The sequence below is a fragment of the Octopus sinensis genome, linkage group LG4 (assembly GCF_006345805.1).
Source record: "Octopus sinensis linkage group LG4, ASM634580v1, whole genome shotgun sequence".
In the NCBI taxonomy this organism is placed as follows: Eukaryota; Metazoa; Mollusca; class Cephalopoda; order Octopoda; family Octopodidae; genus Octopus; species Octopus sinensis.
In genome coordinates this window covers 115,539,552-115,557,924 of record NC_043000.1, presented here as the reverse complement: position 1 = coordinate 115,557,924, position 18,373 = coordinate 115,539,552, and the positions used below count along the sequence as shown (strand labels likewise).

The 18,373-nt window shown below is 40.0% G+C and overlaps 3 non-coding genes across 3 annotated transcripts; 2 read left to right on the top strand and 1 right to left on the bottom strand.

Moving 5' to 3' along the window:
- Positions 1 to 9,367: 9,367 nt before the first annotated feature.
- Trnay-gua lies at positions 9,368 to 9,461 on the top strand. The gene is made up of 2 exons: positions 9,368 to 9,404; positions 9,426 to 9,461. It is a non-coding gene; the product is annotated as a tRNA-Tyr (tRNA).
- Positions 9,462 to 12,789: 3,328 nt separating this feature from the next.
- On the top strand, positions 12,790 to 12,882 carry Trnay-gua. The gene is made up of 2 exons: positions 12,790 to 12,826; positions 12,847 to 12,882. It is a non-coding gene; the product is annotated as a tRNA-Tyr (tRNA).
- Positions 12,883 to 17,999: 5,117 nt separating this feature from the next.
- Positions 18,000 to 18,088, bottom strand: Trnay-gua. Its single transcript is given in 2 exon segments — positions 18,000 to 18,035; positions 18,052 to 18,088. It is a non-coding gene; the product is annotated as a tRNA-Tyr (tRNA).
- Positions 18,089 to 18,373: the final 285 nt, after the last annotated feature.

Below are 18,373 nucleotides of genomic sequence, written 5' to 3'. Positions count from 1 at the left end.
TGCATATTTGTGTGAATAAAATCGTTTTCCTTTGGAATAGAAAAAAAGTCTATCTTTATTTCTTCTTTTGCTGGTGTCTCAAATTTAGGTTAAATCAGTGTTTCTCAAAGGGGAGACCTATGGGAAGGTCGGACAAGTTTTGAGAAAATTTGGTTTAAATGTTTGACAACTCAGCACCGTCCATTGGACGTGGGGGGGGGGCGTTTTGCTCGTCCTATTATAAAGACAAACTCGATTTCAAAATCGTGTTAGCAGTGTCTGCACTATTTCAACAAAAGAAAGAACATTCATATATATAAGGTGGCCCAAAAGTCACTAGACCATTTCAAAATATTATAACCCTTTTATTTATTAAATATTCACATTTATTTTTTTCCTATATAAATAATAAATCTTGGAAAACATTTTTAATTAATTTTGAAAATTACGTCCTTCAAACGGCCACCATTTTGTTCTAGACAACTGAAAGAATTAATTTTTTAAAATGTTATTACATCTTGAAATGGTCCAGTGACTTTTGGGGCCACCCTCAATTTGTCTTGTTTAATAATTGAATATTTATCCTAAAGAGGTGATTTGATGAAATTTCAGCAAATATTTTAGAATTGTAGAAAGTTGTGTTGAGTGGAGTTTACACAAACAAAATATCGAAAGCAATTAATGAATTAAAAAGTAGTGTATTTTAAAATATCAATAGAAATGCTGAAACGCTGATAGGTGTGTGCAAGGAAGATCATTTCGTAATTTACGTCAGTATAAGGACTAATTAAAATAGAATTAAAAACAATTCTTGCGAGACGGATTCTAACCAATGACATAACGATGGCAAATATTTACTAATTGAGCACTAATTAAACAATCACAAGAACATCTGAGGATTAACAAACGATACTACTCTTCTCTCTATCACATCAAAATGATTGTATCACTATCTCAATACTAAAATTCTTTACAAAGACACAGAACTGAACAATACGATTATTCGGCAAACTTTTGGCACGAAAATCACGAATCTTTTTAGCTGAAACATTGGTAAATTTCTTGACATTATGTTTCCCCCAAATGAGAAAAGGTTTCATTACAAGAAATGTTGGAATATATCCCACTGACACATTATCGAACTAAATTGATCCAAGGGAGCCAAAATTAATCTGGCGGTTCTCGTTAGCCGCTGCTCGGACGATATCCGTCACCCTCCGATATATACATAGTGTTTTTAACACAGCACGTCCGTAAGAGACGAATACCGCAGTAAATTTGTCTTTCAACAATTTATTAACATTAAGTATAAAATATAGATGGCAGTCTTCTAGCGCAACTCAGTCACAGATGTTGCGTGCTTTTTAGTTAAAACTATGACTTTGAATCTGCCAAGGATGATCTCTCTTCAGTATTTCACACCGAGGAAGGTTAAAGAGCCATAAATGCGTTTCGTAAGCCGCTGGGGGAAAGGACTGGGCAGATCTGGTGTTCTTACACCTTTTTACCATAACAGAACATTTCTTCTCCACAGTTACTGCAGTAAATTTGCCCTTAGTTCAAATATGTCGCAAATATATTTTAACTAGCGTAAAGCTTGTTTATGTGGAGGCGCGTGGCTTAGTGGTTAGGGTGTCAGCATCATGATTGTAAGATTGTGGCTTCGATTCCAGGACCGGGCGACGCGTTGTGTTCTTGAGCAAAACACTTCCTTTCACGTTGCTCCAGTCCACTCAGCTGGCAAAAATGAGTAACGCTGAGATGGACTGGCGTCCCGTCCAGCTGGGGAACATGTACGCCATTGAAACCGGGAAACCGGGCCCATGAGCCTGGCTAGGCTTTAAAAAAGGGCGCATTTATTATTATTTTTTTAAAGTTTGTTTATTCCTCATCACTGTTTGCTGCCGATACCGCTATTTAAAATATTTCTTTACTATCGTTCAACACAAACTCATTTTATACATCCATTACTGTGAATTCACCTAATTCTATTATTATATCATTCCTTAAAACTGACTGTATTCTTGATCTCATTAACATATTAATTAATCGTCTTTCTCTCTGTAATTACTCTACTTCTGGAGCTACTCAATCTACACAAATTAATGTAAACACCACCATAACAGTATTTATACAGTGTGGAGCGGGGGTATTTTATTTATTTATGAAAGGTGACCCAGTCTCATTAACTTTACCCCCGTCTTTACATGAGTGGGAATAAATTTGTATTATTTGTGTTATGCACATATGCGTGGATTTATGCATACATACCTGGGTGTATGCATACGGGTAGATACACAGTCACACGAGCGCATCGAAATATTATTTGTGCAAATGTATATTTGTGTGTGCGTACTCTTTACTTTCTTTTACTCTTTTACTTGTTTCAGGCATTTGACTGCGGCCATGCTGGAGCACCGCCTTTAGCCGACCAAATCGACCCCCAGAGCTTATTCTTTGTAAACCTAGTACTTATTCTATCGGTCTCTTTTGCCGAACTGCTAAGTTACGGGGACGTAAACACATCAGCATCGGTTGTCAAGCGATGTTGGGGGGACAATCACAGACACACAAACATATACACACACACATAAATATATATACATACATATATATTCAAAAATGAACACATATCCAACAACCCCTTCATAAAATTAAGCAAATCAAAACCAAATACCAATAGAACGGAACAACCACCAAGAAATCCTACCACACTCTACACCAGAAAAGTACACCTAAAACACACCCCACACTACCTACACCAACCCCAAAACACCTACAGAGGCCCACCACACCAGTTCGAAAATAGACATACCAACAGAGCAGAACAACCACCAAGAAATCCAAACACACTCTACACCAGAAAAATGCATTTAAAACGCACCCCACACTACCTACACCAACCCCAAAACACTTATAGGGTCCCACCACACCATTCCACGAACCTAAGAGCCACAACATACAATACTATAAAATACAACCCACATAACCAAACCAAAACGCTACTACCAAACATCCACCCCAGGAACCAACCATACAACCTAACAAACAACAAATGCACTACGGAGGAAACAACTACCAACACAATACACCTGAGGAACTAAGACGTAACACTAGGTTCAACAACAGACTCCAGAACAGAGCACCACAAACTCACTCTGACAATTATAACAACATGAGACAGATAAATAATAGCTTTGAACATAACTACACCAACCATTTTTTAGACCCCACACACAGGAACAGGGACACACGATGGCAAAGGACAAACAAAAGAAACCTCAGGTAATTAAGATAATCAATCTCTCAAACAAAGAACTTACACCTAACGAAATAAGCATACTCTCCAAAGGACTTAAATTTACACCCACCCCACAACGTTCTAATTATTATGAAATGAAAGATGATATTTCGGAATTTTGCAGAAAACTAAGACTCACCGAGGCATTTCAAGACAAACAAATAGAGGAGGACTCAATAGCTAGAAACAAGAGCAATTACACCCCCACCAAAGGTAAGAATAAAGCCTTAGACCGCTATGTGACTACATAACTAATTTCCCGTTTCAATTCATCAAGAAACAAAAACACAGCCCTAACTTCAACAAAAGAGAATGGAACGACCTCATCAAACTAAGAGAAGACAAAACAATAACAATTAAGGAGGCAGATAAGGGCAACGCGATAGTAATAATGAATACAAACAATTATAAAAATTTAGTGCTATCCCTATTAAGAGATGAAACGTATTATGAAAGGGCCCAACAGTATAACCAGCAAAAAATAATGCATAACCTTAGGACATTAATCAACACATACCAAGAAGGACTCACAAACAAGGAGTATGAATACATCACTAACTTCAAATGCAAATCGAGTTTGTTCTATGGTATCCCTAAGGTACACAAAAGCCAAACCATTAGAGAAACGTGCAAAACATCCACCGACACACTCATAAAAATCCCTTCACCAAATGATCTTAAACTAAGACCGATAATAGCAGTGCCAGCATGTGAAACTCACCGCCTCAGCATATTCTTAGACACACTTCTTAAACCTTTCCTAAAACATATCAAAAGCTACGTAAGAGACGATATAGATATGCTCAACCACCTCTCTAAAACAGTCAATGAGAAAACCCTTCTAGTATCATTCGACGTAGTTAATCTTTATTCTAACATCCCTCACAACCTAGGAATAGAAGCGATCACCTTCTGGCTGAATAACTACCCCTTTGAACTCCCAACTCGCATAAACAAAGACCTTATAATAGAAGGACTTAGATTCATTTTAGAGAACAATTATTTTATTTTTGACAATGATTTCTACAGGCAAAGATCGGGAACAGCGATGGGCACGCGTACTGCACCATCTTTTGCCAACCTAGTGATGGGATACCTCGAGAAAATACTATACCGGATGACACTCGAGAAATATGGAAACACCTTCGCCACCTATATCCATAACAACTGGAAAAGATACCTCGATGACTGTTTCATCATCTGGGACAAAGGCATAGAGAAACTTGAGGAATTTAAAATTCTATTAAATGGAATAAATGACAATATACAATTCACGATGGACCACAACGAAAAAGAATTACCATTTTTAGACATCCTCATTAAGATAACCGGCAACAAAATAGAGACAGATATCTACTATAAACCGACAGACTCTAAACAGTACCTACCCTTTGATTCATGCCACCCACGACACACTAGAATGAATGTCCCTTTTTGTTTAGCTAGAAGGATTTGCACCATAATATCAGACACAAACACCCGACACACACGTCTCCAGGAACTTAGAACCACACTCACAAATAGAAACTATCCACAGCCCCTAATAGACAGTGCAATCCAACGGGTACTTAAATTAAGTATAGAAGACCTGAGACAAACAAAACCAAAAAAGAAAGAACAATTAAAAACCCTTCCCTACATCTCTACACACAACCCACTCAACAATGAGGCCTTCAACACCATACTACAAAGCACAGCCCTACTAAAGGGAGACCCAAAGATGAACCGGATCCTCGAAACACACACCATCATTAAAAGTAAACGGCAACCAAAATCCTTGAAAAGGATTTTAACCCAAGCTACACTGCACTCAACATCAACCACAAACCAGCAGTTAGAAAATGTGGAAGGCCCAACTGCGGAATCTGTGTCATCTTGAAAGAAGGATCAGAATTTATACTGGAACAAGGCCACCAGTTCACCATTAGAACAAACTACACCTGCGCATCAGAAAACTTAATTTACGTCATAACATGCGCAGGCTGCAATAGGCAGTATATAGGCCATACAAAAAATAGCTTACGTAACAGGATGGCGGTGCATAAATCACAAATTAGAAACCCTGATTACCGCAAAATACCGGTCAGCGGACACATAGATAGATGTGCTGGAAATGTAAATCCGAAATTTACAACTAACCCGCTCTATAAATCAGTGACAACGCAACCTTCACACAACGCCAAAATAAAGAACTATATTTCATAAAAAAATTTAGACCAAGTTTAAACACCCTGGGCCAGGAATACTAAAACAAAAGATAAGTCCTCCGAAAAGGAGAACCAAATTTCACCACGGCCGCTACTTCAAACAGACACTCACTCTGACGGAAATATGCCTTAGTAAAAAAAGGGAAAAAAATTCTTTCGTGCAAATCTGACCCTGATACATACGATACAGCTAAGGGTCAGACCCGATTCTGATTGGTCAACAAGTTGATGACGTCTAGCTCTGCTAGAATGGACAGGATACAAACAGGGGACAGTCATTAGTCAGAATATTGATGACGTCCTTTTCTGCTTGAATAGTCACCTAACAAGTACAGACAGGGGGCAGATCTAATGTAGCTATAAGTCGTGATTGGGCAGAATCTGGATGACATCCCGCTATGCTTGACTAACGAAGCGACTGGTCAAGACAGGAAACAAACAAGAGGGAGTTATAATGCAGCGATTGGTCAAAATAATGATGACGTCCCGTTCCACTTGATTAAAGCCACCTAACGAAACGATTGGTCAAAACATTGATGACGTCACGCTACGCTAGATTGACCACCTAACAGGCATTATAAAACCAAGCATTTCACAAAAAATCACTAGAACCACCCAGCGAACTTCCACCATGGGTCATCACAATTGCTTAAGGTAAAAATGAATTCCTCGCTCTTTCGGAAACATCAATCTTCTGTATTGACGCTTTCCACCACTTTGATCTGTTTTTTGTATTGAATACGTATCGCCACCGTGGGCCACTGCATCGAACACTTTGAACATATACTTCAAACTATATATCAACTATACATGAACTATATATCAACTATACATGAACTCTAAGATGTCTGACTCCGTTGTGTATTATAAATGAATTTCTTGTGTTTGACGGCATGAGCTGTCTCTTTTTATATATAACTTTTTTGATAAGGTCCATTTCAGGAACTGAAACATGTTATAATGTATATATAAAAATTAAAAATTGTATAATACAGCAGCATTTTCGAACTTCATTTTTTACAAATATATATATATATATATATATATATATATATATATATATATATATATACGACGGGCTTCTTCCAGTTTCCGTCTACCAAATCCACTCACAAGACTTTGGTCGGCCAGAGGCTATAGTAGAAGACACTTGCCCAAGGTGCAACGCAGTGGGACTGAACCCAGAACCATGTAGTTGGTAAGCAAGCTACTTACCACACAGCCACACGAGTTTCAGTCATTCGACTGTGGCCATGCTGGGGCACCGCCTTGAATAGTTTTAGTCGAACGAATCATCCCCGCTATATTTTTTTAAAGTTCTGGTACTTACTCTATCGGTGTATTTTACCGATCCGCTAAGTTGCGCGGATGCAAACACACCAACAGCGGTTATCAAGCGATGGTGAGGACAAACACAGAGGCACACATATATACATAATGCGCTTCTTTCGGTTTCCGTCTACCAAATCCACTCACAAGGTCGGCTGAGGCTATAGTAGAAAGCACTTGCCCAAGGTGCCACGCAGTGAGATTGAACTCGGAACCATGTAGTCGGAAAGCAAACGTCTTACCACACACCCACGCTTGTGTGTGTGTGTGTGTGTGTGTGTGTGTGTGTGTGTGTGTGTGTGTGTGTGTGTGTGTGCGTGCGTGTGTGTGTCTGTGTGTGTCTGTGTCTGTGTCTGTGTGTACACATAGATACATGACGTTCGTCCATGGCGTCTCTGATGATGACCAGATTAGTAAATTTATTCGTTGTCGGTCCCGTGGTGGTTTCATTCATTCATTCATTCATTCATCCATACAAAAGAAAAACAAATGTGTGCTTAAGTTTGGAAGTCGGGGCCTACGCATACGGCCCCACTCAAGCAAACATCGAACTACCTTACTTCATCTTTCACAAAACCATTCATATCCCTTAACTTCCAATGATCCAGCTCGAACACTGAGGCACAGTGTACAGTATATGCGCGCGCACACACACACACACACACACACACACACACACACACACACACACACACACACACACACACACACACACACACACACACACACACACACACACACACATGCAGACCGACAATGGAATCGTTAGAAAGGGTTCACCGGGTGGAGAACAGTACATACCTGGGCATTCTTTCGATATAGCTCGACAAAATCAAAACCTTTCACTTCGGGTATTTCTGTGGGTTGTGGAGTATAGATATAACGAAATTATGCCAGCAATGTCGCATTTTAAACTTGAAGACAAAAAAGCTTTGCATATTTGTTCGTACCTGTTTCATGTGTGTATGTAAAATCCGTAAATTTCTAAGCCGAATCGAACTGTCATTTGCTTCCACGGGAATGCCCGAAGGGAAATGTTTTAATTTTGTCGAGATACATCGAAAGAATGCCCATAAGAATGCTTCTTAATTTCCAGATTATATGTTGTGTATGCTCAATATCTACAAATGCAGACAATTATTGATAGTCGATCTTTATTAAATTTCTATCAATAAAATATTTAATTGTTTATTATAATTACTCATGCATATTTTATTCAATCCTCATAAGAAAACACAACTAGCAAACTCGCTTGCTTTGCTGCGCTGGGGAAACGTTTATAGAATTGATTTGCTTCTGGTTGATCAGACAATGGCGAATGATTTGACATCCAGAAACGTTTGCAATGCATAGATTTATGGCGTATGGGTTTGTCAGATGTGAAGGTCGGTGTATCGGCAGGGTAAGATGTCGCCTTTTCAGTTCGTAAATTAATATCCCATTGCTGCAGCAGGAATTGTGTTTTTATTATGCTTTCTGCATTTGAAACAGTTCAATACATAGAAATATATAAAATAAATAATAAATGACATATGATGGATGATGCAATAGAATTGATATAACCCAGAACAGAAAATATAAGAAATAATACATCTATATTTATAAAACTGTAGTTGTGTGAGTGTCTGTCCCCTTCAATTTAGATTCCTAACTACTCCCACATTTTGCGGTGCAGTTTAACCAAATTCGGGTATCTTATAGTCGTGATTCATATCGAGCCCGTCTGAGTATTAGCGCGCGTCTACGATGAGTCTACGATTTTTAAAATAATTTAACATCATTTTTTATTCCATTTAATGCATAATTTTTCGTGTGTCGATGGCGGCGGAGTTGGCGTCCATGGTCACACCCGCACCTGTTTGCTTCTCCCCTTCTTCCCTCCCTCGTGAAGCTGTGGGGAAGGAGTGTAAGGAAATCAACGTCGTAAAGCGTTGTCAAGGAGACCAGCGTTCTTTTAGAACAACGACTTCATGGCTTGAAGACACCAAAACAGAAATGGCTAAGAAAGCCCAAATTGGCATCTATAAGGGAAGTAACTCTCTAAAAATGCTTATATAGTTATTTCCCTTACAAACCCGAGCAACGCCGGGCGATACTGCTAGTTATATATAAGCTTGATCATTGGCTGAACAGAGTGGCGCGGTAGAAGCACGCTGGGACCATGATCCGGAAGTCCATAGGCTGAAATTATAATCTGAGAATAAATGGATGCTATTTTTTATATTTATATATCGCCAACCATATATTTCACAGGGATAGGCATGTATTAATACAGAGGTAGGGGCTAATTATATCATGCAATAGAAATTTATACATGTTTAAGGGGTCACCAACTGACAGACATACATGAAAACCTAAATAGCGGAGTGGCACAAATGACAAAATCAACAGGACTTTTCCGCCTAGTGTGTGTGTGTGTGCGCGCGCGCGTGTGTGTGTGTGTGTGTGTGTGTGTGTGTGTGTGTGTGTGACTAAATATAAAATGTATAAAGTCCAAGAGTAGATTGTAACTATTCAGTCTTAGGGTTTATTTGACAGCTTCGTGATTGTTCTCGCGATAGCTCAGTTGGTAGAGCGGAGGACTGTAGTAATTGATTCAAAAATCTGACATCCTTAGGTCGGTGGTTCGAATCCGTCTCGCGAGAGTAGCTTTTTCAACTTTTTTTTTTTCTCAGTATTTTTGTTCGTAAACAATTCTCAAACAGCCGAACAGGAGAGCATTATATATAATACATACGTGCTGGTTAAAAAAGAGAATGAATATTATTTTGTTGTATATCGGGAGGGTCATTATGCCAATAATAAACACACGCACTAAGTCGGTAAGCTGGCAGAAACGTTAGCATGCCAGGCGAAATGCTTAGCGGTATTTTGTCTGCCGCTACGTTCTAAGTTCAAATTCCGCCGAGGTCGACTTTGCCTTTCTTCCTTTCGGGATCGATAAATTAAGTACCAGTTACGCACTGGGGTCGATGTAATCGACTTAATCCGTTTGTCTGTCCTTGTTTATCCTCTCTGTGTTTAGCCCCTTGTGGGTAGTAAAGAAATAGGTATTTCGCCTGTCTTTATGTTCTGAGTTCAAATTCCGTTGAGATCGACTTTGCCTTTCGGGGTCGATAAATTAAATACTAGCCGCGTATTGGGTCAATCTAATCGATTGGCCCCCTCCCACAAAATTTCGGGCCTTGTGCCTAAAGTACAAAAGAATAAACACACGCACCGCTTCATCTTACACCAGATGACTTATTCTGATTTATTTTTAGTATTATCTGCCAGGCTGTCTTTACTGGGTTCACCCCCAAAAGAGCCTGACCCTCTTTCTCCAACGTCACCATAAGCACCTCATCATTTGTACGTGGAAACTATACCATCAATATTGAGTAAATAATGTTAGTATCAAGTTTAAAATTTTCTTAAGGCTGGGACCCGATACAAAAACCAAATTCACAGCATATTCCTTTCATTTCCACTTTAACCATTAAATATGCAGATAACGATGCAAGCGCCACCTTTTGGTAAAATTACATCGTAGATGGAGGTCATGGCTAGTATTCCTGTAATCTTCTATGCTTCTTCTGCGTGGCTTATAAAGGAATACAAACCGATATGAGTAAGAGTGAAATCCAATTGTACAAAATACGTATCTCCCCAATATCTCGAAATGATAAAAATATATGGCTGACTTAGCGGGACTTCAACCTAGATCACAGATCTCCGGAGCAATTAGTACAAGGTATCACTTGCTGGTGCTCTGATATGTTCGCCAATCATCATACCAAGATGAATGAAAATTGAAGTTAACTTCGGCGGCAATTGAACCCACCCCACAGATAGCTGGTAGAAATAGCGAAAGGCTTCAATGCCTGACGCTATAAAACCATATGGTTTTACGATAACGATGAATAATCAAACACTAATGATAATTTCACTCATCTCAGGGTGGCGAGCTGGCAGAAACGTTAGCACGCCGGGCGAAATGCGTAGCCGTATTTCGTCTGCCGTTACGTTCTGAGTTCAAATTCCGCCGAAGTCAACTTTGCCTTTCATCTTTTCGGGGTCGATAAATTAAGTACCATTCACGCACTGGGGTCGATGTAATCGACTTAATCCGCTTGTCTATCCTTGTTTGTCCTCTCTGTGTTTAGCCCCTTGTGGGGCTAAACACAATAAAGAAATAGGTATTTCGTCTGCCGCTACGTTCTGAGATCAAATTCTGCCGAGGTCGACTTTGCCTTTCATCCTTTCGGGGTCGATTAAATAAGTACCAGTTACGCGCTGGGGTCGATATGATCCACTAAATCCGTTTGTCTCCTCTGTGTATAGCCCCTTGTGGGCAGCAAAGAAATAAATATTTTCATTCATCCCTCTTGAATTTTTTTCTGTTTAGCTACACCAGTGGAGATTTTTATTTTTTGGAATTTTCAGGAAACTTTGTCGAATTGTATTCTACACGCGGGAATACATACGATTATGCAAAAACAAAACAAAAAAGTTTTCGCGCGTGATTTAAGGCCTATTTAGCCGTTATGTTTAGCACATTTCGTACTGCACGTTTTGAGCATTTAATAAGCGACAAAAAGAACACGTAGAAGCAGCTTAGCTTGTTACTATGGAAATAACCACCTATATGTCTGTGACTTTCGACTGACTAAAATTAACCAAAATCTGAAAACCTTAAAAGCTGATAACTCTTTGATTTAGGGCGAAAATGTATTTCATGTCAATGATTAGCATACAAAACTACACCAATACACTAAATATAAAATCAATTAGAACAAAAATTGAAGTAATTGAAAAGTGGCAGTCAAACAGAAAAGATCCTCCCTGTCTCCAATGCGAGGTAGTAAAAGAGTCAGGACCCATGCTCACGTCCCCACTCAACCTGACCTCTAACTACTTTACTTCACCCTTCACAAAGCCCTTTACATACCCGAATGTCCAATGGTCCAACCAGAATGCTAAGCCATACTACGAATGCGTAGGAGTGGCTGTGTGGTAAGTAGCTTGCTTACGAACCACATGGTCCCGAGTTCAGTCCAACTGCGTGGCACCTTGGGCAAGTGTCTTCTACTATAGCCTCGGGCCGACCAAAGCCTTGTGGGTGGATTTGGTAGATTTCTTGAAATCTATCCGATACTTCCGGTACCTATACCGAAGTTACGCCAATACATGGGTTGAATAAGTAACATGCTTAAGAAATAACGTACTGGGGTGGATTCATTCGATTAAAAATTCTTGAGGACAGTGCTTCAGCATGGCCGCAGTTTAATGAGCGAAACAAGCAAAAGATACGATATAAATAAACATTTTATTGACAGAAACTTATCAAAGATCAGATAATAAGAAATGTCTGCGTTAACGCATTAATATGATTTTTTTATTAAAAGAAAAACTGGATATTAAGAAGTAGGTACGTAGTGTGTTCTACCTTGCGTACCTTAGCTACAATTTCTCTTACTGTCTGCATGTGTGTGCGGGGCGGGTGTGTGTGTGTGTGTGTGTGTATGTGTGTGTGTGTGCGGGTGTGTGTGTGTGTGCATGTGTGTGTGTGTTAATGTATGCATATAGGATTGTGTGTCATCTCTAAATGAAACAAAACGTTTTGTGTCGTTCGATAAGGGTACTATTTAAGAAGAGTGGTCCCGGTGCGCGCACTCGCGTACTCGCTAGCTAGCCGTGACTAGTCGATCCTACAACGACTTCCTAGCAAACACAAAATAAATAATTTTTTTACACAAAGTAAATAAAACGCAAAAATACAAAGTAAGGATCGACTAGTCACGACTAGCTAGCGCGGATGCGCGAGTACGCGCACCGGGACCACTCTTCTTAAATAGTACCTCAATAAGTCTTGTCAGTCCTGTATAAAATAGACGCGAGGTTAATTAATGCTAAGTAAGAAAATGAGTAATATTCAAGATTAGATTGCACCAATTCGGCTCTTAGTATTAATTTGACAAAGTGTCAATTGTTCTCGCGATAGCTCAGTTGGTAGAGCGGAGGACTGTAGTCTGATCTTAAATGCCTGTTATCCTTAGGTCGATGGTTCGAATCCGTCTCGCGAGATTCTTTTTATTTTGTTTTCTTTGGCAGATTCTTCCTTTTTCTTTTTCTTTTTTTTTTTACTCAAGTTTTTGGCTCATAAACCTTTATAAAACAATAGAACAATGGAATATTCCACAGAATAATACACACTTGCCAGTTTGCGAAGAGACGAAAACCCTTCGAGGCGGTGCCCCACCCAAAAGATAAAATATAAAACCAGAAAGTTACAAATTTAGAGGCAAGTATGGAGTCATGGAATAAATCGATTCTAGTGATTGACAGAGGGTTTATCTTCACCCTTTTGCATTTAAACTGGCCCGAATCGGCCCAGATATCCGAACAAGTTTTTTGTTTAACCCATCCAGACCTGAATCGACCACAGTATTTCTTTTTTCTTTTTTTTTTTTACAGTCTGGTACTTATTATTCTATCTGTCGCTTTTTCCGAATAATAGTGGTGGCCTGGAGGATCAGTTGGTGCGTCGGACAAAATGCTTAGCGGTATATCCGGTTCTTTGCGAACTGTTTTTTTAAATTCCGCCGAAGTCAGCTTTGTCTTTCATCTTCTTCAGGTCGATGGAAATACGTACCACCCAAGTACAGGGGTTAGGGTTAGTACCACCCAAGTACAAGGGTTCGATGTAATCGACATACCCCCTACCCCGCAAAACTGCTGGCCTTGTGTCAAAATAAGAAAGAATTAGTATTATTAGTCAATTTATTAACTGACCAAATCTTTAATTGTTCAACCAATTATTATTGCTTATTATTGGCATAATGGTCCTCCCAAGAACAGCGCAGGATCATAGCCAAACGGAAGGAAACCCTGAAGTACTGGGACCTAACCGTGAACTCTCTCTTCCAAGCTGTAGCGTTTGAAACATGGGGCAATCTGCATTCAGGTGCCACTTTCAACTCTCGCCTTGATCAATCTGATCAATTTTCAAGGTGTCGCCCATTTTCAGCTAATGCAAAATTCTGAGGGGACTGGATTGATGCCCTGTCGGTGGCCAATATTGGAAGTCTGCTCAATCTAGATGAACTCCCCATCTCCACCGCACCCAGGGTGGGAGCTGATCTCTGTAGGAGACTGAAATGCCGCTCTAGTAGGCCCCTCGATCTCACAGGTCTTCACAGTCTGCCTTGCCGCCCAAATACTGGTCGCTTCGCTCGTCACACCGAGCTAAACCTAATCATTAAGCGGGCCCTGGCTCAGATTAATATCCCGTCAGTTCTGGAGCCGTCGGGGTTATCCAGAAGTGATGGAAAGAGACTAAATGGTCCTGCCCTCTGTCCCTGGGTCAGAGGTGGGTACCTCATTTGGGATGTCACAATCTGCAACGCTTTTGTTCCCTTCCACATCCTGGATGCTGCAGTTAATGTGAGGGTCACTGCTTCCGTAGCCGAACGAAAGAAAACCTTGAAGTATCGGGACCTGATAGTGAACTATCACTCCCAACCTGTGGCGTTTGAGACGTTCAGAGGAACTGGGCCAATAACCGCGAAGTTCTTGTCAACGTTGGCAGCTCACCTCACCGAGATGTCAGGTGATGCCCTTGAGGGCGCTTGGCTTTCCCAAAGTCTTAGCCGTGCCATCGCCCATGGTAATGCTGCGAGCGTGCTGGATTGCATCAGTAGGTTACTTTAAACCTTGTGCTATGCGACCAATGGCTGTGATAAAAAAAAATTCCCCACCGTTTCCCAACCACATGGTTCCGGGTTCAGTCCTACTGCGTGGCACCTTGGGCAAGTGTCTTCTACTATAGCCTCAGGCCGACTAAAGCCTTGTGAGTGGATTTGGTAGACGGAAACCGAAAGAAGCTTATCGTAGATAGAAAGATAGATAGATAGATAGATAGATAGATAGATAGATAGATAGATAGATAGATAGATAGATAGATAGATAGATAGATAGATAGATACCTATGTACATACATAAATACATACATGCATACATATGTACATACATGCATGCATACATACATACATACATACATACATACATACATACATACATACATACTACATACATACATACATACATACATACATGTATTTTTGTGTCTGTGTTTGTCCCGTCCCTTAACCATCGCTTGACAACCGATGTTGGTGTGTTTACGTCCCTGTAACTTAGCAGTTTGGCAAAAGGGACCGATAGAATAAGTACTAAGCTTACAAAGAGTAAGTCCTGGGGTCGATTTGTTCGACTAAAGGGGTGCTCCAACATAGCCACAGTCAAATGACTGAAACAAGTAAAAGAATAAATGGTTTCAATACAGTTTTAATAGAAAGAATTAGAACTGGATGGAAATTCTCCGGTAATTTCCTTTCGTGTAAATAAATGTTTATGTTAATTTAAAAATTTGCCAGCAAAATCTTATAAAATGACTATGCTCTAAAAGATGTACATGTTTATATGTCAAATATGAAAACAAAAACCTTACATTTCTAACGGATGATTGAGACCCCCTTCGGTCATGACTGACCGTGAGATTGCACCTAGAAATTTACCCTCCCAGGCACAAGTCCGGGCAAGGTTGTTTATGGAAGACCATCAGTCACCCATGTATACCTATTTCTTTACTACCCACAAGGGGCTAAACACAGAGGGGACAAACAAGGACAGACAAACGGATTAAGTCGATTACATTGATCCCAGTGCGTAACTGGTACTTATTTAATTGACCCCGAAAGGATGAAAGGCAAAGTCGACCTCAGCGGAATTTGAACTCCAAACGTAACGGCAGACGAAATACGGCTACGCATTTCGCCCGGCGCGCTAACGTTTCTACCAGCTCGTCGCTCATGCATACCGGCCTTTCCTCTTCACGCCACCAGTGTTATCCAAAGGAAAGGCAAAGACCGATACAGCTTGGCACCAGTGACGTTGGAACTCATTTCTACAGCTGAGTGAACTGGAGCAACGTGAAATAAAGTGTCTTGCTCAACAACACAACACGCAGCCCGGTCCAGGATTCGAGCTCACAACCTCACGATCGTAAGCTCGACGCTCTAACCACTGTTAGACGCACTAGCCCATGCACCTTCACATGATATAAGTTAAGTAAAATAAGCAAAGGGCATCAAGGGAAACGGGAGGGGACACACACCAGAGAAATGATAAATGGTTTATGGCACAAAAGAAATCACTTTAAACTTGCTAAAATAATATTCGAGATGCTTTTTTTTAATCTCTACTAAGTATAGAAAGAGGTATGTTACGTAAGAACAATATTGAAGGCCTGCTCAAAGACTGCGATTAAAAAGTAAAATGTAGGAAAATTTTTGTCAAATATAAATGAAGTAGAAATATACAATAGCTAGCAGTATCGCCCGGCGTTGCTTGGGTTTGTTTCGACTCTTTAGAATTGGAATTTTTTAAAAGTAAAAATTTTGCATTATGTAGCTTGTTATTCTCTTTAAGTGAACGTTTTTTCTGGTTGAAATACACCGAAAAATGGCGACACAGCAGTAAAAAAATTGTAAAAAACAGGGATTTTCATAGAAAAAAAGCACCTTTTTGATGTAAATAATTTTGGGTGTTAACATGGTCCGATTTGAATTTTTTTTTTCTTCTACGGAAGGAAGAGCAAGCCTTCTTCTATCATACTCTCAATTTTGGTCAACTTGAGCCGCAGGGTCTCGCAGGAGATAGTGTTAGTTGAAGGCTACCAAACCTGCCATATACAGACAACTTCAGCTTTATATATATAGATATATGGGGCACCAAATTTTTTAAGTGCTTATAGCGTCTACGGGTCTTAATACGGCCCTACCCAAGACACACCAAATTTGTGTTGACACGAGTTCACATCAAGAATTTTGCAATGCAAATACGTCTCCAGAATGGACTAATTCCAACAGGAAGATGGAACAAGCTCTCTATCACGGTAGAGAAAGCTGGGTTTGTCAGTTCTGATTACAGTGGAGGATAGGCGGAAACCGAGAGTATGGGACAAGCTGCGTTCAGGTGCCACTTTCAACTCTCGCCTTGATCAATCGGTAACCCTAACCCGCCCCGCCTCACTCCCCCTTCTCTTTTCACTTTTTCTGGGTTTTTTTTTTTTTGCGAAATACATAGAAAAATACGAAGATTACGATTCTTAAAAAATTGTATGTAAAATTTCAATTTTTCAACAAGAAAAAAAAAACAATATATACCCTCAAGCCTTCAAGCAGGCTATCCACATGCTAGAAACAACAGCCAAATCTCACAAAACTGCGAGATATTCCGCAACAGTACTTTGTAGAAAAGATTGTTTGCCAACATAACATGGTAGTCCTGGTTTAGGATGAATGTTGCTGTAATTTAGCCCCGGGAGACATAGTCTCCAGCTGGCTATACGACACGATCTGTGTCATATTTTCGAACAAGGGAATCGCGATACACAGATATTGTTTTGAGCTGAGTGGGGGTGCTAGATTCCCTTGTTCGAAAATATAAGGACACAGATCGTGTCGTATAGCCAGCTGGAGATGATGTCTCCTGGGGCTAAATTACAGCAACATTAGTCCTAAACCAGGACTGCCCTGTTATGTTGGCAAACAATCTCTAATATCTGGTTGCTGTCTGTGGTTTCACTCAACGACGGGAATGAGCAGCCGCTGGTTTGCCCGCATATTTTATTTGAAAACAGGCATTCAGCGTGGGCCTGCCGAGCACTGCCCGATGGTGTGGGCAGGACATTTGTAAGTTTAAAAAATTTTTCTCCCTAGAAGTACATTTCCAAAATCTGGATGAGCCTTCTACAATTTGACGTCTGCCATGCTGCAGAATATGATACTTCCGCTTCAAGCGTCTAGCGTACATTTTGTAAACAAACACGGAGTCCGCGTGGGCTGTGTGAGAAAGTAAATGGCAACTGTCAAAGCCATTGATGAATGAATATAGCATGTAACATAACAAAAAACATGTTTGTGTGTATATGTGGTGTGTGTGTGTGTGTGAGTGTGTGTGTGTGTGTGTGGATGTGTGTAGATAGATAGATAGATAGATAGATCAATGAGAAAGTAAAAACCTTTTGAAAATTACAACTATATAGTTGGTAGTTATTGGAATTAGTTTCCCATATGTTAAAAATTTCTGGTACCTCATTGCTGCTTTAAAAAAAGCTTTTTTTGAAAAAATGAAACAAAAGATCTCGCGAGACGGATTCGAACCGCCGACCTAAGGATTTCAACTTTCATACCACTACAGTCCTCCGCTCTACCAACTGAGCTATCGCGAGAGCTATCGACGAGTTGTGAAATGTAGCTTTATAAACCCTTACTTTTAATGCAACTCAACCAACACACGAAGGAATATTTTTGATAAATAATTAATAAATTTTCAGACAAAATCTTGTAATTTTTTTCCTTCCTTCACTCATACTTCTCTTTTTCTCCATTAACATTTCTTTTCTCTCACCTCTTCTGACCGTTCGATTTTATCTCTCTCTCTCTCTCTCTCTCTCTCTCTCTCTCTCTCTCTCTCTCTCTCTCTCTCTCTCTCTCTTCTGTCTAGTTTTCCTTCT